Here is a 23,272-nt window from a genome sequence, read left to right as displayed (position 1 = left end):
ACAATATTCAAGTATTTTTTTTTAAAACAGTATCTTTGCTATCTGCCTGAGCTAGGGCACATTTTTGCCAACCCCTATTGTGCAAATGTAGCAGTGTGAAGGTTGCCACATCCTGCAGGTGATCTCGTTGCCAAATTCCTGCCTCCTATGGATAAGGCCAACATCTCAAATTCTGTTAACATGTAGTGTTCAAACCCAGACCGCTTACACGGTCTTATATTGATTATAATGATTATATTGATTATAATTTCTTATAATGATTATAAGAAATTACACTCCCTTACACACTCCAGATCCAGAATTTACAAGAACTCTCTAAAAACGAAAAAATACTTTGTATAAACACTTAATCATGTGTTATACACTGATATCCTTGCCAATTCCTTCCGTGGTGGGAATGTATTCTAGAGGGGAATTAAGGACGACAACTTAAAATGTAAAGTAATGAAGAATTTCTCTGCAAAACCATAAACTACTTCAATTCGTTCAAATTCATACAATATAATTAAGGATTTGAACATGCACATGTCAGTTTTTTGTATTCCAGAAGTTATATTAATATAAAGTTTCATTATTATATAATGTGCAGCATAGCATAACCAGCATAATAGAATATAACATAACATGAAATGAAATGTTGTAATTATTAGGTACATAAGTATGTCTTCAGATCTCAGCTACATAGCATCCTTTTCGGATGAATTTGGACAAGTTATTTAACTTTACTAAATTTCTATTACCTCATACATACAATGGAAAAATAATGATATCTAATTTATATTAAAGATGTTAGGATTACATATAAAATATTTACAAAATTTTCTGTCATCCATTAAGGATAATTTTTTAAAGACTTTTAATCACCCCCATAAATATTATTGGTCACAATATTTTAATGTTATTGTAATCTAGCTGATATAGTACTAAATAATAAATATGAAAAGTTATATAAATATTAATGTAAACATCAATCTATAAACGATTAAAAAACGGACATCTAATTTATAGGTCAGTTTTTTTCTGCTTAATTTTGTCTTTATAAAATCAAGTATTTTTACTGTAACATTTTAATTTGATAAAACTTTATTTTTATATTTGATCTAAATCCTCTAACATTCTTAACTGTATAGACACAAGAATTGAACAACAAACAATAAATGCCTGTGTTGTTTTAAAAAAGTGAAGAAGCTTGTATTTGTGAAGTTTACATTTCAGGATACTAGCATTTTTTTTTGTTTCCAGCAACCCTACCCATTTCACGTGGGAAAAAAAAAAGTCAAATTTTACATTTCGCAATCCCAACTCTACATTTTAAAAGCCTAAGTTGTTTGACTATATTGCAAAATTACAACATGTAGAAGGAAATGAAAGTTGATTTAATGGAAAATTTTTTAAATTCAGGGGTTATTTTTAAGGTGCCAAATAAATGTTTACTTCAGCATTTTTTTTTTTCCTTCCCAAATCTTCATTGTTTTCCCAACTCTTCATGGTGTCAAATGGCTATCAGAGGCCATTGTGTTCCAAGGTAGTCAAGCAGAAGTAAAGTGTATTCTGCTATGCTCTAGCGGCCAAAAATCTATCTTCTTAACTTCTTACTTTTCTTGATTCGATCTTCCCCTCCCATAAGAAAAAGTGGACACTTGAATTTTGAATTTGCATCATTGTAACACTTACGGTGAGGAAAGTTGTGGTAAGGAAAATCCAGGCTATTGACTAAAAAACAAAATTACCGGCCGGGCGCGGTGGCTCAAGCCTGTAATCCCAGCACTTTGGGAGGCCGAGACGGGCGGATCACGAGCTCAGGAGATCGAGACCATCCTGGCTAACACGGTGAAACCCCGTCTCTACTAAAAATACAAAAAATTAGCCGGGCGAGGTGGCGGCGCCTGTAGTCCCAGCTACTCGGGAGACTGAGGCAGGAGAATGGCGTGAACCCGGGAGGCGGAGCTTGCAGTGAGCTGAGATCCGGCCACTGTACTCCAACCTGGGCAGCAGAGCGAGACTCCGTCTCAAAAAAAAAAAAAAAAAAAAAAAAAAAAAAAAAAAAAAAAATTACCACCTACATATTCTTGTATCTTTTCCTGTTTGACTCTTGGCCATAGAACACAGTTTGAAACCATCTTTGCAAAACTTGCCACAGTGAGAAAAATCTGACCTGACTGACTCCATCTTGCTTCAAATCTCCAAGCTGCCCTTGTTCATTCCTGAGCATAGGCTGAGCTAACTATGGGACGAATTAATTTACAGTTTAACTTTCAAATAAAGATAGTAACAGCGCTTTCCTGAAACAAACCCCCTCCTTTTATGGGGACCAGACTGCCTTTGTAAAGCTAACAAATTAGCCACAAGATTTGAAATTATGGCTCAGGAGTCATGCAGCCAGCTAGACATCATAAGATTCCTAACATCCCTTATTACTCCTATGGATAACATTACTATTGTAAAACCTAAAACTGGTGTTTGAGATACTTTTCAGACCCTGCAGTCTGATGGATCAGCTGGCACCATTTACATCTGTAAACTGGCTCCACTAGTTCTGCCAGCCCACCCAGGGACTGAAGGCAGCAAAAACTCACTCTAACCTCCTATCTTTTCATTGCTGACTCAGCCAGTCAGCACTCCCTAGCCCCATGTCTGCCAAATTACCCTTAAAAAAAAGCCCTAATCTCCAAATTTTGGGGGAGATGGATTTGAGTAATAAATTCATGTCTTTTGTTAGCTGGCTGTATAGTTATTAAACCCTTTCTCTATTGCAATTCTGCTGTCTTGTTAAATCAGCTCTATCTGGGCAGTGAGCAAGAAGAACCCATCAGGTGATTACAGGGTCAGTATAGTTTAAAAATAAGAAAAATTGATCTCAGTTATACTATGAGGATGGAAATATAGTAAGGATACATACATAATAGTGTAGCAAATTATTTTCAGATAAGATGAAATATGTATTACAGAACTACTGCATGTGTAAATTTTGAAACATCTTGGTATTCTGAAGCACATATGTCAATGGAAGCGTTTATTGAATTACATTCATGTTTCCTCTCAAATAATAAAAAAGAGCAAAATGACTACACTAAACCTATAACATTGCATACCATAAAAAATCATTAGTAATATTTAAGGAATCAAAAGTAAAAGCTAAAATTCTGTTCTTTTATTTAGGCTCTATGACCTATTTTTTAAAAGTCCTTCATCATCAGTGTCACCCTTTCCTTTGCCTCATCATTTGGGAAGAAAACCTCTCTACAGAACTCCTCTCCATCTTTGTCATTTGAGTACACACTCTTCTTCATTACTTTCAATTTCTTGAGCAGAAATGTATTAAAGCCACCTGCGCCTCTGTTTTTGATGGATCGTTTCTCAGTGAATCTGAGAATTTGTTGATTTAAAGAGGCCTCTATCAGGTCACCTAGTTTATCTCTCTTCACATAGCTATTTATTTTATGATATTTTCCCTTAATAATTTATAAAATACAATTAGTTTTATTTTGTAACTCCCTTTTGTCACTGATTTCCTCTACTTGTTGAAACATATGTTTTGTGTGACTACATTTTTACTTAATGTTAATATGCTTTTGTTCTATTACACACCACAATAAAAACAATAAATTGTATTAGACATCGATAGTTATTCAACAACCACTATAATTTATTAATTCTTATAATCCAAAATGTAATACTTCTCATCTAAGTAGTCTTTCTTTATTTCATTAAGAATCATATTAAAAAACTGCAAATGTATGAACATACAGTACTAAAAGAAAAATATGTATCTATGTGATTTGTAACCTATACAACATTTTTATATAATATGTTGGAAGTATTAACAGTTAAAACAATTATTAAAATATCTAAAAATAGGATACTTATTACAGTATAAGTTACTATAGTACAAGTGTTTATAAGGCAATTTACAAGATTTCAAAACAAGCTTCCTGTTCCAATAATATTGCAGTGCACATTAGAAAATTATACTTTGGAAATCATAAATAGAAAATTTTTAGAAGAAATCTCTGAATAAGTAGGCTTAGAGATAATATGTAGAAAGGAGGGGGAAAGATGGATAGAGTAAAAGAGTTAGAAAGAGAAGGAGGAAAAGAGAAAGATAGAAGGTTAGTAGGTGATAACACACATATCCAAATTGATGTTAGGGGTAAAAAAAGAACAAGAAAAGAGTGAGCAAACTGGTTAAGAGTGTGTTCACATAATTTGTGTTCATTTTGTCCCGTACATTCCTCTTTTTGTGCGTGACACAGGGAAAATATATTTAAGGATCAAGAGGTCCTCTGCCTAGAACAAATTAATGAGTTGCTTTTAGGATCTCTGCTTCTCATTTCTGTGACCTTTTTTCCTCTAAATTCAATCTTACTCAATCATTGAACTAAGCCATGTTTTAAAAGATCACAGCAAGGGGTTCTGACAATGTGTCATTATTTACCTGAGAGTTTGAATTTTTAAATATGACAGTAATTTTCACTGTCTTGGGAGATATTAAAATAAATGTCATATTCCCTATCCTTGAAAGCTTGTAATTTACTAAATGTAGAAGACTAAAAGATGATTCAAAAATGTCTAAAATAAGGTATAACACTAAGGAATGGATCCTAAGCCCAGAAAAATAGAGGTCTCAGCAGGACTATCAACTCAAATCACAACAAATTCTCCTCTAAAATAAAAATGTGTACCTTGGATAAGCTGCAATAAAATTTGGGGACCACTGGATATATCTTTAAACCTTAGAAGAAATTCACAGACCAGGACAATTATGGAGTGATATATTAGGGAGTGATGACTATTTTAGCTTGATAACAGAGGCTATTTAAAGTTGTTTTTATGAAGTAGTGTTCTTTAGCATGTTTCTTGGGAGAATCATTTTAAAATTTCTCTTGGATTCCTTTCTTTCTTGGCAGTTGGTTCAGAAAACCGCGCCTGTAGATACCTCCCACTTGGAAAGCAGCTTCAGTTTAGGAAATGGGTTCTCATCTAGGTCATTTTTACCTGTGTATTCTAGGAAAATCAGCACTTGTGACTCATTTATACTTGGGCTCAGTTCTCCAGGGTCCATCATTCAAGTTTGGTGATAACTGCAAAGGGTGATTTTGTCCACAGTCTTCACTTATGTGAATATGACATTTATTTTAATATCTCCCAAGACAGTGAAAATTACTGTCATATTTAAAAATTCAAACTCTCAGGTAAATAACGACAAGTTGACCACAGCCATTGCAGACAAATAGAGCTCTATTCTGAAAACATAAACAGCTAACTACAATGAACTTTGAAACTTATTGTGTAGACTTCTAAATTGACTCAATCTATTAAAATTAAATATGTTCACATATCTGAAAAATTTAGTCATCTTGGTAAAGGAAGCTAGTGAAACTCCAAGAGACAGAAATGAGGTAAAACATAGATAAAAGGCAGTTCAGTCAATTGCAAAACACTAATTTGAGTCAAGAAAATATCCAAGTATGTAGGTTCAGATTATTAACTGATAATTTAATTAAATAACAAATAATTATTTTCTTTACATTTTGGTTTAATTAAATGTAAATCAAGATTAAAATATACTCCACAAATACTCATGTATACCCATAGAAAAGGGAAATGTTACTTATAAGAAGCATTTTTGATGAACAGCAGCTAATTATTTTCCTAAAATACCATTAGTGAAAATTTAGTATTTAATCTCACAGACACATTCTGACAACATTGAAAAATTACATCCATACTACTTTATAATAGTTTATTTTTCCCTAAGTGCAAGTTTACAGAATAGTCAGATTAGTTATGTGTGTGTTTTATATATATATATATATATATATATATATATATATATTGTACAAAATAAAAGATATATCAAATATATATCTAAACAGTTACATTACCTTTTGTTAATGCTATTGGATTGAAAGTTTTGAATCTGAATATAACTACTAAACCCTATGTACAATATTGGAGTTTGACATTCAATCAAATTTCAACATTCATATAAAGAAAACAAAAATCTTGATATGGTTTCCCTGTGTCCTCACCCAAATCTCATCTTGAATTGTAGTTCCCATAATCCCCAAGTGTGGTGGTAGGGACCCCCGTGGGAGGTTACTGAATCATGGGGGTGGTTTCCTCCATGCTGTTCTCGTGCTACCGAGTAAGATCTCACGACATCTGATGGTTTTTATAAGGGGCTTCCGACTTGGCTTGGTTCTCATTCTCTCTCCTGCCACCCTGTAAAGATATGCCTTTTGCCATGATTGTAAGTTCCCTGAGGCCTCCCCAGACATGTAAAACTGTGAGTCAATTAAACCTCTTTTCTTTATAAATTCCCCAGACTCAGGTATTTCTTCATAGCAGCGTGAGAAGAGACTAATAAAAATGTCTTAGCTAATTACCAGCTGATTTACCATAAAACCCCAAGCTAGCATGACTATTAATATGTAGCAATTACCAATTTTCTCTGAGTTTTGCAGCTTGTGCTTAACATTGCCTTGCAATTGAAGAAACTAAACTATTAAAGAAACCAAAGAAGACAGAATGCCTAGCTTCAAGGGTCAAAGGATTTAAAATCAAGAATATTTAAAAGAAATGGAAAACTATAGCTTTCTAGATTTTGCCTTTTGACTCAACATGAACTGGCAAGAATTTAATTACATTGCACTCTTCCCAGAACATTGAAAAGCCAATTGTACAGTTCTACTCTATATCTCGAATCTTTGCTTCACTGACTTTCAAAGAATCAGAGTTATGATAGTAAAATGATACCAAGAGGTTACAATATATATTCATTTCCATGTGGTTATCTAAGTGGCAGAAATCCTATCTACAAAGTTAAAAAATGTCAGGATATCTTACCACTAGAGAATCTAATAATATTCCAGTAGACCTCTGGAAAAATAGAGTGTTAATTATAGAGAAATTGAAAGATCTATTATTGGTTCATTTGGAATCATTTTCAAGCAAAGGAACAAAATTGAATGTTAATAAAAGGAAACAAAAATTATAACAAGGTATATAATAAGAACTTTTTCATTTTTAGAAAATCATATGGTCAAAGATTACTTTTAAAATATGAGATTTCTTCAAAACTCTCTCTAATAAATAACTTAAAGAATATACAACCTGACATGATATTCATGAAAAACATAGGGATTCACAGAATGACAAAACTTTACAACTGGAGTGAATGTCTTAGTATATTTAATCTGCCAACCCATTGCTGTAGCAAGATTTTGTTGTTGCTATTGTTGAATAAATTATTTTAATTTTTTCCCACTTTTATTTTAGATTCAAGGAGTATGTGTACAGGTTTGTTACATGAGGAAACTGTGTTGTTCAGGCTTGGTATATGAATGATCCCATCACCAAGGCAGTGAGCAGAGCACCCAGTAATTAGCCTTCCACTAAACAGTTTCTGCAGAGCCCAAGACAGTATTAACAGAGTAAACAGACAATCTACAGAATGAGAGGAAACATTTGCAAACTACGCTTCCAACAAAGGCCTAATATCTCATCTATAAGAATTTTCTAGACAGACACCAGAAAGGTGATCTCTCATCTCTATCTCCATGCCCCTGGAGTGGAGTAGATTCCTTTCAAGAAACCCATACAAATTCTGGACAAGTCTCACTTACAAATATGTTAATGCTGTGTTAAATTTTATGTTCGTGGAACTTCTTCCAACCAGCATTTGCTTTGCCTTGAATACTCAAATTCTTTTTCAAACAAATCATAATTTACTGTACAATATATTCCTAGAATTCATTAACCTCCCAGTTCAAGAACAGACCTCATTTAAACAATTATTTATTGGTCCGCTGTTTGTAACTGGCCTCTTGTCCATAAAACAATGAGATATACAGTGACCACATGCTCACTTTAAGTCCCCATACATAATCCATCCGTACATATACAAATACATGCATGTATACATTTATATGTTACTAAATGAAACAATATTTGGAAGCTAGTTCTGTAGAATTTAAAAATTTATTTACTTATTGACTAAATATTTTAGTCCTTTATGTATGCAAGCCATAATGTCAGAAGTTGATAACAATAAAATTTATAAATTTCTCACCTGAAAGAAAGTGCATTTCAATGAATAGGTATTATGTCTGTGAGGGAAAAGGCTTTTTTGTGGGTGCTAACGTAATCTCCTCAACAATGTGGCTAAGATAGCAAATAAGAAGAAGGACTAGAAATGTTTTAGTAAGAGCGGGAGCAGTTGCACTGAGTAATTCTACAAAGCAGTCACATTGTTGTCTAGGTATAACACACCCACCACTTGTGCAGTGTAAATCCAATATGGTCACACACAGCAGCACTGAAGAGTATATCAAAGGATCACGAAGAAAAATGGGGATATCTAAAGGTGAAGTCCACCTGAGGAAGAAGCATAGAATCTGGAATTAGACACATCTTTTTCTAAATCTTGGCAATAGTACTTATTGACTGTATGAAACCTAATATGGTAATTAACAGTTCAAGAATTCTTACTTTTAAATTAGGTATGCAGTGAAACCCCCCTTGGAGTAGCTTTGGAGATAGTATAAATTAACTAAGAATGTTCTAAGTAGAACTGCTCCTGTCAATCTACAGAAGATGAAGGCAACAACCACTTTGACATTGTAATATTTCAAGAAGAGGAGTACATTGGTTGTTGGAATTTTAGATATTTGACTTTCATTTATTTTTCCTATCAATAATTCATAATATTACAGCTACCTTTTTCTCTGTTCTCTAAATCTCTCCATCAATTATTTCAAAAATATATTCCAAATTAGTTAAAGCAATTCATTTAAATAAAATGAGTTTACAAAAAAGTTTGTTAATTCAAGCTAGTGAATCTAAATTTAGCCTTCTAGTAAATTTGGATTTTTATTTAATTACTTTATGGTGTGTAGACTTGTAATTAGTAACAGCTGTGAATTTTCCATTTGTAAATGTGGGGAGGATAAGTTATCAGATTAACCACATTTGGACAAATATCAAGTTTTTAAAAGAGGAAAGATCTGGGTAGATTCTTGGCAACATTTGGGAAATTTTATTAAAAGTAACAAACATTTTAGCTAACCTTGTTTTAAAGGCAAAATACGAACAAATATCTTTCCTCCCAACCCCAAGTTAATTATGTCATTCAACTCTTTACCTCCTAAGGAGATTCTTCATTCTCTGGAACTATTCTAAACATTTGTTTTATCACCTCTGTATGTCTTTAGATGCATACTCGCTCTTGCAAGGGATACTTTAATCAGATAATCTATTGTCTGCAGAGAGCTGGGATTTCAGATGAGCCCTGGAAAATCATTTTATCATTAGCCTGTAAGCAATTTTGAAAATGGAAAGTCGAGCATATTTACTACACCTGGTGAGTCTCTAATTACAATAGTCTATATTCATCACTTACACACATTTGTCATTTTAATTAATTACTCAGGGCCTAATGAAATCCCTTTTCTGCATTATCAAATGCCCATTGATTTTAAAGAGATACAATTTTTTGCTGTAAAGTAGCCGACTTTTGAAATCAGTGGTTTTTATACAAATAAGGACTATTCTATAAAATGCATCCCATCTGGGGATCAGGTTTTTGCTATTTATAATCATTTTGCCTTTTTTGACTGTGAATATAAAGGATCTATTTTGAGTAATTTAGAAGCTAATTTTTAAAATTCTGTCTTCAGTCACAATTCCAGTGTTTAACATCATTATAAGTACTCGAAAGGTATTATTATAATATATTATTAATAATTGCTTTAAGTACATATTAAAGGCTTATTTAGTAAGCAGCATATTTGCCTGCAGGCAAATTTATTCACAGCCATATCAAGATTAATGCTCAAATACAGTACAAATATTCTCAATTATTTATACAATGCCTTTTCTCTTGATTTTCATTTTTTTCAGTTTCATTATAAGGTACGTTCTCGGTTTTTAATGTATTCAGTAACTTTAAAATAGAGATTTAACCAATATCATGGAAGAAGTCATTCACAACCCCCTGACAGAATTCCTCAGGCTTGGAGTAAAATGAAATTCTGGAGGGAGAAACCTGAATCTTTGCTGGCCTGAATTAACTAAATCAGTAGCCTTCGCTAAAATCAAATGGATTTAAATTGATTAAATGTGTGCTTCCCTCATGCATTGCTGTTCTTTAAGCAAGGCATGTGCGATTTCTAATGATAATTGTGTTTATTGTGTACTTAGACTATAACAGGTGCCCTTCTAAGTGCTTTATGTGGAAAAACTGAGATTATGACCTGAGGATTTCTTCCAAAGTTAATGTGCTGGAAACTGAATCCCCACTGTAACGGTGTTGAGAGGTAGGTCCTTTAAGAGATGATGAGGTCATGCAGACTCTGCCCCCGTGAGTGATGCTGTTTTCACGAGAGCAGGTGAGTTATAAAAGCGAGTTTGGCTCCTCTTGCTCTCTCTCCTGGGTTGTCTTGCATGTGGTACCTTTCACCAAACACCAAATGGACTAAGACAACTACTTAATCATCACAACAAACTTATTGAGAAACCGTATTTTTACCTCCGTTTATAAAATGAGAAAACTGAAACACAGGGGGATATGCAGTCGCCGGAATTCACACGGTAAGTGGCACAGGCTTGATTTGACCTCAGGGTCTATATAGCAACTTAAGAGGTAGATAGTTCTTGCAAACTGTGACTTTAAACAGCAAAAGGACTATAATGAAACCAATTTTCCCTTAGGCTAGTTGATACAAACTAGAGTTAAATTCTTAGGGTCTATTTCCGGTCACAAAAGCATCCTCAAAATTCTAAATGATGACCCTAGACACTTTTAATATAAAACATTGTATCATGAGTGGCATGAGGTCAGACATAACGAAGTTCATGCACCTTTATGTTTTTCCACAATGTCAGACTTTTAATGATGCTATTTCAATCACGAAAGTCCCAAGCTACGCGGAACTCCCAAGGGGGCGGTTCCCCGTCGTACTTCCGCTTCCGCCTGCAGTCGGGCTGTTCTCCATCGTACTTCCGTTCACTCTGTAGTGGGAGCCACAGGCACACAGGCTGAAACCACTCCACAAGTCAGTCAATATAGCACACCATACGTACTAGTGTACTCAATATAAAAATGTTATAGGTTAAACATTTCACAACAAAGTAACATTTAACATTGAGAGAGAATAAGAAAAAGGGTTATCTGTTCAGGGAGAGACGTGGACAAAATGAATGGCCTGTGCTGGTCTGGATGGTCCATCAGTCAAAAGTCTTTGATGTGGGCACAGCCTTCAGCAGCAGATGCTGGGTGCTTATCACAAATGACAGTGAGACATTGTCTGTTAAGACAGAGGCTCAAGCTGATGAAGTCCTGCTATTTTTATGGCCACAGAGCCCTCTGGTGAGGACTGATAGTGGAGGAGTATGCCCGGTTATGTCCTTATCTGGTTGGATGCAGTCTTTATCAGCACGGTGACCCATCTTGTCCCTGTTGGCATGATGCCTTTTGAAATGTAAGATGGTGTCATCTTCTAAGATGGAGTTACTTATGTCTAGGGTGCTCTAAACAATCCACCTCATGATTTTAGTAATCACAATGCAAACAATATTTGAGGAAGGGGTTACAAAAATAAAAAATTACAAGTGACCTTGGTAATTAATTTTCTCTTGGCAGCTTGTTTACAAACTGTTTTACAAAGGCTGGCAATGCAGGTTTTCAGTTTATAGTTGGCAAAGAAGATGACTGCAATGAAGATAACAAAGTTCTATAAATGGTCTCAAAGATTTTAGACCAGTTCTGGAATCCAGTTTTTAATATATTTATTAGATTTCAAGCTAACCATGACCTATTACAAAAAGTGTGGCTAAAGGTCTTTTTGATCGTTTGCAAGAAGGTACATCTTCTGTGTAAGCCATCTAGGTATTTTTCAAATGTGATTTTATGTGTTTAGTATTGCTATTCTATGTGTTATTGTCTCAGTGGTGCATTTTAATTGTGCTAATTCTATGTGGAATTTATCATGAGCCTGTTCAAGTTCCTTTGAATTTTCTTGTTTGTCTTTGTGCAGTGTCTTCCCAAGGCGCTTCTTATTATGTTGGAGTGCCGTGAGAATGAAAAAAAATCTCTACTTTTTATTTCTTCCATATAGTTGTAAGTTTTGAAGTGTTTGTGAGGGTGGTGTTTATGACATACATCAATTTGATACATTCTAATTGCAAGTGTATGTTGTGATGTTTTCGACTTGTGTGGTTATAATCAGGTTATGATTTTTCTCTGAGCACACTATCCAAGTGAAGTTTCCTAAGACTAGAGCCATTGTGGGTATTTTCGTAATGCTGATAGGTTAAGTAATCTAGTTTAGGTACTAAGTCCTGAAAGATATAGTATATAGTGTTTGACTGTTGGAATAGTAATTATCTTTATATTAAAAAGCCATCAATAAATAGTGGCTTTTCTAAGGAAGTTAGTTGGAAATTATGTCTTTTATTTGTCTATGGATTTGCCATTGTGCCAATATGCCGATAGTGAGTCTTCTCCTCTTAATTCACAAAGGTTTAATATACATTGCCCTGAATAGTCACATCCTAATGGTTTGGATGTGTTCAGTTGAACTACAGCTGCTTTGTCCCAATTTTCTGTGAATGATTTTCCGATTGTATTATGTTTCTTATATTGTTTCAAGTCTGAGTTACTAAAGTACTTATCCTAGTCCACTGTGTTTGCCCTAGTTTTTCACCAGAAGGTTTCTTAATGTAAATACGTTGACTTTTAGATGTCTACCTTGTGATCAGTATTGTAATTGAATTCCTTTTGATATTCTGTAAGAACATTGATATGAGTTATCATTGATTTATTTCATTGAGTGCTTGTGAAATTGATGACAGTGTAGATGTGGTAGTTGACATATCGGAATTAAGTTTATGTTTAAAATTAAATAAGTCTGTTTTAACTTCTGAATCTCTGCTTTTTGTGTTTCTGCAATGACTAAGTTTGAAATAATTCCAATTGTTGCAAATATTTATAGCAGTTTTCTAAAGTACATTTTTCTAGTGTAAGTTTGGTAAAATGAACTGTATGTTATATCCTTGTCCCTCAAATTGTATACACTGTGGTTAGATATTTGTGACTTTAAATTGTTAGTTTTCGGCCAGGCACAGTGGCTCATGCCTGTAATCCCAGCACTTTCGGAGGCCAAGGCAGGTGGATCACCTGAGGTCAGGAGTTTGAGACTAGCCTGGCTAACATGATGAAACCCCATCTCTACTAAAAATACAAAATTAGCTGTGTGGTGGTGTGCACCTGTAATCCCAGCTACTTGGGAGGCTGCAGCAGGAGAATTGCGTGAACCCAGGAGGTGGAGGTTGCAGTGAGTTGAGATCACACCATTACACTCATTGCACTCCAGCCTGGGTAACACAGTGAGACTCTGTCTCCAAAAAAAACAAAACAAAAAAAATTTTGAAAAATATTTTCACTCTCGTACGTATTGATTTGTAAATTAATCTTAGGGGTTAATTAGGATGGGTTCAAATAAATTTCATTTTAGTAATTTAGGTGGAGGGTTTATTGTCCCTTTGGTCCACTATGGTTTCTAGTGATGTGTCTTTTAGCAACACATGTCATTCCAGCATCATGTCTCAATTATGCATGGTTCAGTGTCCCAAGGTTTACCATATCTTTTCCAAAAGAGCTAACTTTAGATATAAATTTACATAAACGGGAGTCTAGTCTGGTTATATTTTTGTAAATAGGGTGTTGGGCCGACCATGTAACGTTATTCTATGATTCATGGGATAGCTGGATAATAGAGAAAATGTAATTTGACATACCTGAATCTGTTTTTGTGAATTTTCCCACATTTATTTTGGTTCCTACTGTTTCTCACCAGTCAATTAATTGAAACTGTATGTTATCTCTATCTACATCTTCAAAGTAAAAGGTTAGATCATCCTGATTTTCAGTGGGCACAATAGAAAAATAACTTTATCTCGTACGTATTTGGTTTTATAGGTAAATTTGTCTAGTATGATCATGTTTCTTGGATCATCTTGTGTAAAGAATGTGCTAATAATCTGTTTTGTATGTTGGTGTGAATGGTCCAAGTACTAGTGGTGAGTTAGATAATAGCAGATTGTAGGTATCTGGTCTGTGAGTACATGTAAATATTATCCCATTTTATTTGTTGTCCTTTATCAAAAATACTTATCTCCAGTGGTATCCAGGACCATAACGGGTTTCTGGAAGATGTTGAAATCCAGCAATCAATAGATTTAATAGGGATTTTGTGTAATTGTGACTCTTCTCTTTTTCCTGTAGTCCAATATGTATTTTGTGTCTGTTGGCCAGAATGTACTATTGAGGGATAGTGTTGTGAATTAGTCTAGTACTCACCTTGTAAGGTATAATATTTGCATAATATTCTTCCTTATCTTTTATGACCATTAAAGTCGGTTAAGATAAGACCAGGGGTTGCTCTTATAGAGTCTGTCCCTTTGATTTAAATGAAAGCATACCAGGGTAAGAGTTTGTTGGAATATACTCATTTTGTCTAAGGTTTTTAATCCTCTTTTTATAGTCCATTAAGTCTCTCTAGATTTCCTGCCATGGGATTATAGGTAGGTGGAAATTGCACTGTATTTTATCTCATTGATCTGTCAAAGCTTATGTAGCCTTTGATGCAAAATAATTTCCCTGATCACTTTCAATTATTTTAGGTGTTTTGTAGTGAACCACCCAATTTCTATGGCTGAGATGGTATATTTGGCAGATAGATGTCTAGCTACTATTGCTATGACAATCTGTGTACATATACATTCACAATTGTTACTGCGTATTTTTATTGGTAGCGGTGCTTTAATGATCCTATAAATTCTGTTGGCAAAAGGCATTGGATTTTTATGTATCTTTTTGTTTAGTATTTCTATATTCATCTAGATAGTTTTACATTGCTCACAATTAGCTATAGGTTTTTTAACTTGGTGCCATGTCACATGTTGATTTCTGTCTGATAGCCACCTGAACAGTGAGTATATGCCCAATTGTTCTTTTTGCTTACATAATTGTAGGAGTATTTGAATACAAGCTGCTTCTGGGATCTGTTTAAAGTCATCTCCCTGTTTTATTAAAGCTACTGGGGGTACTTCTAGTATCTCCCATTTATTGTCTGATCTTCTCCTGAATTGTAGAGATGGTAATGAATGTCTCCATGAGTTGTCTGAATTTCCCTGTAGTTTTAATTCGGGTATGTTTTGTTTGTCAGTGGTTACGTTCCTTATTAATGCATCTACCTATTATATTTTGTCATCTCTGAATAATCTTTTTGGTGTGCTGATACATGTTTCACAAATATCTTAATTCTGTTTGATAATTCAGATATTTCCTCCCAGTAATATCTGTACCATATATCTTTAGTATTAATTTGAAATTATTTTGTTTCCATTTATGTGACCATAGGGCTAAGCCACTTGCAACTACCCATGAATCTATAAAATGTAAATTTTCTTTTGATTTTCTGATACTGAGTGTGTGACTTGGAACAACTGCAATCAGTTCTGTATGCTGTGCAGAGGGTGATTTGCCTGATGTCTTCAGGATTTTTTGGTCCTTGGGTCTGAGTGCTGCTGCCATCTGTTGGGTCCGGCCTTGGGTCATGGCAGCTGATCCATCTGTAAACAAGGTATTATTCTAGACATTAGACCAGACTGGGCCTATTTACCTGGATTGGCATGGATTGTTCATATCCTCAGAATAAATTCCGGCAAGTCTATTTCGGCCTTGTGAATCTCCTTGGTGAGGAGGCCTGGTTGACCCTTAAAGCCTGTGTCTTGACCCTGGATTTACCATTACCATGTGAGCAGCTTTGGATCAATTTGGATACCTGTCAGTTCTTCAGAACTCAATTTTATCCTGTGAAGACGAGGCTTATGGCATCTTATTGTAATGTTGCTGCCAGTCAGAGGCTCAGTATTTTCAAGGCTTCCTATGTAAGCCATATGTGTTTTTCAAATGGGTTGTATTTGTTATTAGAGTATGGAAATTTTATTGTTGAAAATTCTACAAGGTGGATGGATTTAGTATCTGGTTTATCTGTCCATATTGACCATGTTCCATATTTATCATTCATTAGAATTTGCACCTAATTTGTGAATCTGGAGATGGATAATGCACTATCTAGGACATAGTGATGTACCTTTGAGTATTTGAAGTGCTTGTTTTTGTTCTTGTCCAAATGTGAAGTTATGTTATCTATTGGTTTCAGGATGATGTTTAAGGCATATGCTGTCTCCAGTATCCAGATAAACCTACTAGTCTTTGTGCTTCCTGTTTTTTGATGCTTTAAGGGTTTTTCTTTTATCTATCACTGTGGTTGGGATTTTTCTCCCTTCTCATGAACATTCTACTCCTGAAAGTTTACAGTTGGTGTCCGGGCCTATAGGTTTTATCTATATTAATAGTTCATCCCATTGATCTTAAGTGTGTTATTAAGGGAGGTTTTTAAAAATGTTTTTCTTGGTTCTTGTTTATCATTATAACGTCATCTATGTAATGATACTATTAAAGATGTATATTTGGAGTGGTCTATGTTTGATAATAAAATAGAAGAGCTGACCAGGTGCGTGGCTCACACCTGTAATCCCAGCACTTGGGAGGCTGAGGCAGGCGGATCATGAGATCAGGAGATCGAGACCATCCTGGCTAACATGGTGAAACCCTGTCTCTACTAAAAATACAAAAAATTAGCCAGGCACACGCCTGTAGTCCCAACTACTTGGGAGGATGAGGCGGGAGAATCGCTTGAACCCAGCAAGCGGAGGTTGCAGTGAGCTGAGATCATGCCACTGCACTCCAGCCTGAGCAACAGAGCGAGACTCCCTCTCAAAAAAAAAAAAAAAAAAAAGGAAGAGCTATTCCTGAATGATTCAGATATCCGTGATGTAAACTTTTCAATTGATATTGTTTGCCTTCCCAAGTAAAGGTGGTATATTCTTGACTTGGTCTATTGGTACGCAAAGAACATGTCCAACAGGTTTATAAGTACATAGTATTTGCCATTATAGTTCACGATCTTATTAATGACGTCTACATCTGGTAATACATGGCATTTTAGGTGAGACTTTTAAATTTCTATAGCCAATCATTAATTGATAGCCCCATTTGGTTTTAGAACAGGCCATACTAAACTATTAAAGTTATTTGAAATTCCAATTTTAATATCTTCCTTGAGAAATTCTAGATTTTTGCTGTTGTTTCTTTATGCCCTCCCTTTAATAATTAATGTTCAGTAGGGTATAAGCAGTATTATGGGTTTCACTTTAATTTGTGCGAGATTAGAGAATTTTAGTTCCTTTAAGTTTTTTAATAGGCCACCACTGATTTCTAGGTATAGGTTTAGAGTTACAGAGAAGTATAAAAGCAGAGATTGGGAAGCCTTTAGTTAATTTTCCTCCAAGTCCTTCTATGTGGACATTTGTGCCAGAATGTCAGGAAGTGTATCTAGGAAGGCTTACTTGTGATATGGTTTCTAAAAGAAATGTGTGTACATATTTGTCAATTTGTATAGCTAATTGCATATATGGTTGGTTATCCCTAGATTTGATTGCTATAGCTTGTACCCAAGGGGTTTCCAGTTTTTCTGACAAAAATTTTCTTGTAAAATTTCCTTATTGTTGCTGTTACTGTTTTTGAAATTGTGGGTTTGGTCCTGGACCTCAAGAATGTCTCCACCCATACATTTTAGTATCTAGTTGGTGGCCTGGGACAGCCTTGTTGTCAGTTTTGTCCTTTTGTCCTTGGTTGCTAATTATTTTGCTTAGATTGCTAATTGTTTTATCTGGGTTGCTGATTCATCTGCCTTGGTTTATTTTGCCAAAATGGCTTAGGTCCATTTTGAGTGAACTTTGGGACTTGCTTGAAATATATATATATATATATATATATATATATATATATATAATGGTGACTTCCTGAATTTATCTTTTGGTGTTTATTTCAGGATTGTCATAGATATTACCTTATGGGTTCCTAATTCTACAGAAAGTTTAAAAGTTTCTAGTATAATATATCTTGTAGGGTTGTGCGTGCTTGAGAGAGCATTCATGTAGGAGACCTTCAGGTTTGTGGTGCTCCTAATAGAAGTGCTCTTTTAATTTCATTTGTAGCTGGAATTTCAAGTGGAGTCACATATTGGTCATGTCTATCATATACCATCCCTAGGATAGCTGATTTTTTTTTTTTTTTTTTTTTTTTTTGTCGTTGTATTCTTCTGTGCCTGTGTTAGATCATTCCACTGGAATCTGTCTCCTAATTTTGTTGGGTCTAAATACTAGTGGGCAGATTTCCAGGCTAATTGATTTAATCCCAGAGGGATAGGATGCTTCTTGGGTAATTTGTTTTTAGTTCTAATAGTCGATGATCTGGTAATGTGTTTTCTACTAATGTGGGGATCTGATGCCTTTCTGTGCCTGATAGTTCTATGATGTTTGCTCCATAATCCCATAGGTGGAGGAGCCAGTCTGCATATGTAGTCTGTCTTTAGCAAAAATCTGTTCTTACGTTTTGTAATTGTGCTCTGGCATATTCTGCATCCTCACTGATGTTCTGAGGTCTGCCATTTCCACGGTTATAATCTATGACTGTTTCTAGTTGCTATAGGTCTTGACACATATACCTCCACTCCACGGTCATCATAATATACTAGATCCTCTCAACTGGGACCCAGGTCCCCATTTGGCCCCAAGGGTCCTCCCTTAAAGTTACATCTGAAAAGGATTTTCTTTTCCTTAAAATTTTGTGAGCTATCTATTTGCCTTTCTTTGGATCCCTGTCTATCTATGAGATACTTTACATTATGAGTACAGACATTTCTTCTTTAGGGACTCTGGTAATTAAGGGCTTAATATTTTTGGGGTCCCTCAAGTATGACCATATATCCTCATGGCATTCATCATACAGGAAGCCTTTTTTGACTTCCAATTCTGTTGGGTGCCTAAACACTACGTACTGTATTTGGACAGTGAGCCCTCTAGCATACCATTCTTTCCTAGGGCCGACACATTATGAATATTAGTGGCTACTCTGTTTAGTTTCTTAATAATAAATATTTCAATTTCCCACCTTAACCAACCGTACGAGTGGAGGTTATGCGATAATTCACTTTCCTTTCTTTCAGCCAAATGAAAAATTTGTTTTGACAGCCACCATCTCATTGTTGAGACCCTGCTTAGTATCTGCCTTTCTGGCTCCACCAGTCTCTTAGCTTGGCACCACCCAAGACCTTGGCAGCCTTCAATCTACATGGCATGGGTACAGAAATCCTATCACCTAAGATTTCACTAAGGAGCCGGGCTTTCAAGGTGAAGCAAGATTATGTATCTTTTTAGAGAGAGTGGCAAGTTGTTTTGCAAAACAGCTTGGTTTCTAATTTAAGTCTTAGTAGAGGTTTTGGCCTTAGGAATTTTCTTAATTTGATTTTTATAGTTATGTGATTATAAATGCCAATTAAGTTTAGTTTCGAAAATTTGTCTGTGGAGCAAAAGCACTGACTATAACTATTATTGTGAGTGACAGAAGGTCAGAGATAACTAGGCCCATGCATGTTTGTGTCTTTCCACAATGGTCAGATTTTATTAATGCTGTTTAAATCACAAAAGCTACAAGTTCCATGGAGTTACCAAGGAAGCAATTCTCCTTAATCCATCCTGTTCACTCAGTAGTCAGAGCGACAGGCACTCAGGCTCAAGCCACTCCACAAGTCAGTCAACATTGCAAACCATAAATAAATAGTATACTTAATCAATATGTAAATGTCATAGACTAAACATATCACAACAAACGAAGTAACATTTAACATTAAGCAAAAGGGGACAGAAGAACAGTTAATCAACCAGTTCCAGGAGAGACGTGGACAAAAAGAGTATCCTGTCCTGGGTCCGGCGCATCCATCGGTCCATCAAGAGTCTGTGACGTAGGCAGAGCCTTCAGCAGCAGACGCTAGGTGCTTATCACAAGTGACAGCAATATGGTGTCTGTTACACCAGTGGTTTTGAACTGGTGACGTCCCACTCTTTTGAAGGTTGCAGAGTCTTCTGGTGAGGACTGATAGTGGAAGAGTGTACCTGGTTGCATCCTTATCTGGCTGGATGCAGTCTTTATTGATTAGGTGAACCATCTTGTCGCTGTTGACATGATGCCTTTAGAAATGTAAGACGGAGTCTTTTTTGAAGATGTATTATATTTACTTATCTCAAAGGTGCTCTATACAATAGGTTATTGGAAACTGCAACTAAAAGCGAAACAACTATAAGAAACCAATTTTCCTTTAGGCTAATTTACATAAACCAGAGTTAAATCCATAAGGTGTATTTGTGGTCACAAAAATATCACCAAATAATAATGACCTAAAATAGTTGTCATAATAAACATTATAATAAATGTTAGCTATACATACATTAAGAAAGATAAATCAAAACACATAAAATAAGTATTTACCTGCTTATTGCAGTTCAGGCCCTTAGGGAACCAGGCAGGACCCACACTACCAGGACGCCAAAGCATAGCAGGACGGCTCACACACATCCTAACTCACTCACATGGGGATCATGGAGACTTGCTAGTTCACTAACGGACACAGCTTTGGGCCATGGGAGGAACCCAGAGTCCCCAAAGAAAACCCACACAGATGTGGGGAGAACATGCAGACTCGAGACAGACAATAGCTCCTGGAGAGTGATGTTTTTCTCTCATCGATGTGACAGCAAAATGAGCACCTGCTGTACAACCGGAGTCTGTGCTTCTAACCACTACACCCCTGCTGCCACCATCTTGATTTCTTTATTATGTTATAGCATAAAACGCTTGAAAATTAAAGCCTATTCTTAGCCCTCTTTATCTCTCTCAAAAGGTCATTTAAAAACAAGTGACAAATGTTTTCTTTTTCTTTTTTATTGACATGACACATCTTATTAAAAACCAGGCACAATTAGTGGCTAATTTACTATATAAACTGGGTCTCTTCCTAAATCTACAGCTTGCTGGGTTTGTTTTTTCTTCTGCTTTGTTTTTCAACAGCTTTATTGAGGTATATGTTACGTCCAATAAATGTCACTTACTTTAAATGAACAATCTGAAAAGTGTTGAGGTATGTAAAATGTTGTCACAAGTGACAGCAATATGATGTCTGTTAACACAGTGGTTTTGAACCGGTGACGTCCCGTTCTTCATATGAGGTATGATCATATGTTATATGTTCGTGTAACAATGACCACAATGAAGATAGAGAATTTTACCAATATCTTGAACATTTCCCTCAAGCTTCTTTCCCAGAACTCTAGCTGTAATCGATCTGCTTTGATATCATTTGCTTTTTCCAGAATGTCATCTAAATAAAACCAAGTAGTATGTGTTATCTGAGTTCTTTCACTTAGCATGATGTTTTGCAGTTGGTCCAGATTGTTACCTGTGTCAGTTGTTTGCTTCTTTTAATTGTGTGTGAAGTCCATATTATGCTTATATCAACATTTTATTAGCCATTCATCTGTTGATAGACATTTGGATTCTTTTCAATTTCTGGCTACTGTGAATAATGGTAGTAGCAACTTTTTTATACAGGGCTTTTTGTAGATACGTATTTTCATCGCTCTTAAGTAAACCTCTAAAATTGGACTTGTTAGGTCATAAGGAACTTTAGCTTTAATTTTACAGGTGACTGCTAATCTGTTTTCCAAAATGACTGTACAATTTTGCACGCCACTGAGGAAAGTATGAGAGTTTCAGTTACTCTATATCCTCATGAACAGATGCCTTTTTAATTTTAGCTAAAGTGGGTATATAGTGTTATGATATTGTAGTGTTATTTTGTATCTCTCTGATGACTAGTGATTTTGAGCTTATTGGCCATCCATATATCTTCTTCTGTAAAGTATTTGTTAAACATTTTGACCCATTTATGGATTTTGTGTCTTTTACTTTTTGGATAACTTGCTATTTCATTATTTGAGTTTTTTGATTTGCTTTTTGTTTTTGTTGGTTTATTGTCTTTTTTAACTTAGATCACTGAATTATGATATTTTATCTTTCCTGACATAATGATTTAAAGTCATAAAATGTCTTTAAGAACTAGGTTTAGTTTTATCCAATACCTTTTAATTTGTTGTGTTGACATTTCCATTTAATTCAAAATGTATTCTCATTTGCTCTGATTTTTTTTTTTTTGACCTAGGAATTATTGGGATCATTTTTGTTTAATTTCAAAGTATTTGGAAAAGTTTTGATATGCTTGCTTTATTAATTTTCATTGTAATTATGGTGGAGAGTTTTAATGCATCTTGTTTTGTTAATACTTATGTCTCAGTGTATTGTCTATCATGGTGAATATATGCCACCCACTTGAAAAGAATGTGGGCCTGTGGAGTGCCCCAAAATATTAAATAGGTCATGTGATTAATAGTGCTGTTCAGCTGTTACATGTTTTTGCTGATATTTTAAATCTGGTTGTTATATGAATTTCCAAAACAGGGGGGTTAAGACGTTCCAGCTATTTTGTGGGCTTGTGTAATTTATCCTTTAATTGTGTCCATTTTTCTACATGTATTTTAAAACTCTCTTATTAGATCACATACACATTTACAATTGATGCCATTTTAGGGTGAATTGACAATTTTTTCATTAGGAAATGTCTCACTTAAGGTAATAACTATTTTTATACTAAAATCTATTTAACAAAAGTTACACTACTTTTCTTAAGATTTCTTTGATTGTATAGCATATATTTCTGAGACATTTGTTTTCAACTTATGTCTATCATTGTACTTAAGACATGTCTTCTTTTTATCCATTACGATAATCGGTGGCTTTTTATGAGAGTCTATTATAGCTTCATGTAACAATTAGTATGGTAGCATGTTAGTATATATTACTCTATCTCATGTTTCCTCTTATTTATTGACACATTTTGATGTTCATGTAAGCTTATTTTTATTTTGTCACTTAGCAGTTGTTCAAGTGATTCCATAGCCAATTTTGAGTTTATTCTATGCCACTTTTCATAAAATGTAGAAAGTTTTAAATCAGAAAGATAAACTTATCTTCACCCTCATGTTTTATATCCTGGTAAAAATCAGTAATTTCACATCTCTCCTTAATTTTTTTTTAAATAATAGACCTTTAGGTTTTCAAATACTTTTGCTGTCATTTTCTCTTTTCTGTCTGAATGCATTTGCTAGGCTGCCATAGCAAAATATCACAAAAAGGATATGAGGATCATAAATAACAGAAATTTAGTTTCTCATAGTTTTGAAGGCTAGA

The sequence above is a fragment of the Macaca fascicularis genome, chromosome 5 (assembly GCF_037993035.2).
Source record: "Macaca fascicularis isolate 582-1 chromosome 5, T2T-MFA8v1.1".
In the NCBI taxonomy this organism is placed as follows: Eukaryota; Metazoa; Chordata; class Mammalia; order Primates; family Cercopithecidae; genus Macaca; species Macaca fascicularis.
Note: the sequence above shows the minus strand (reverse complement) of the source record.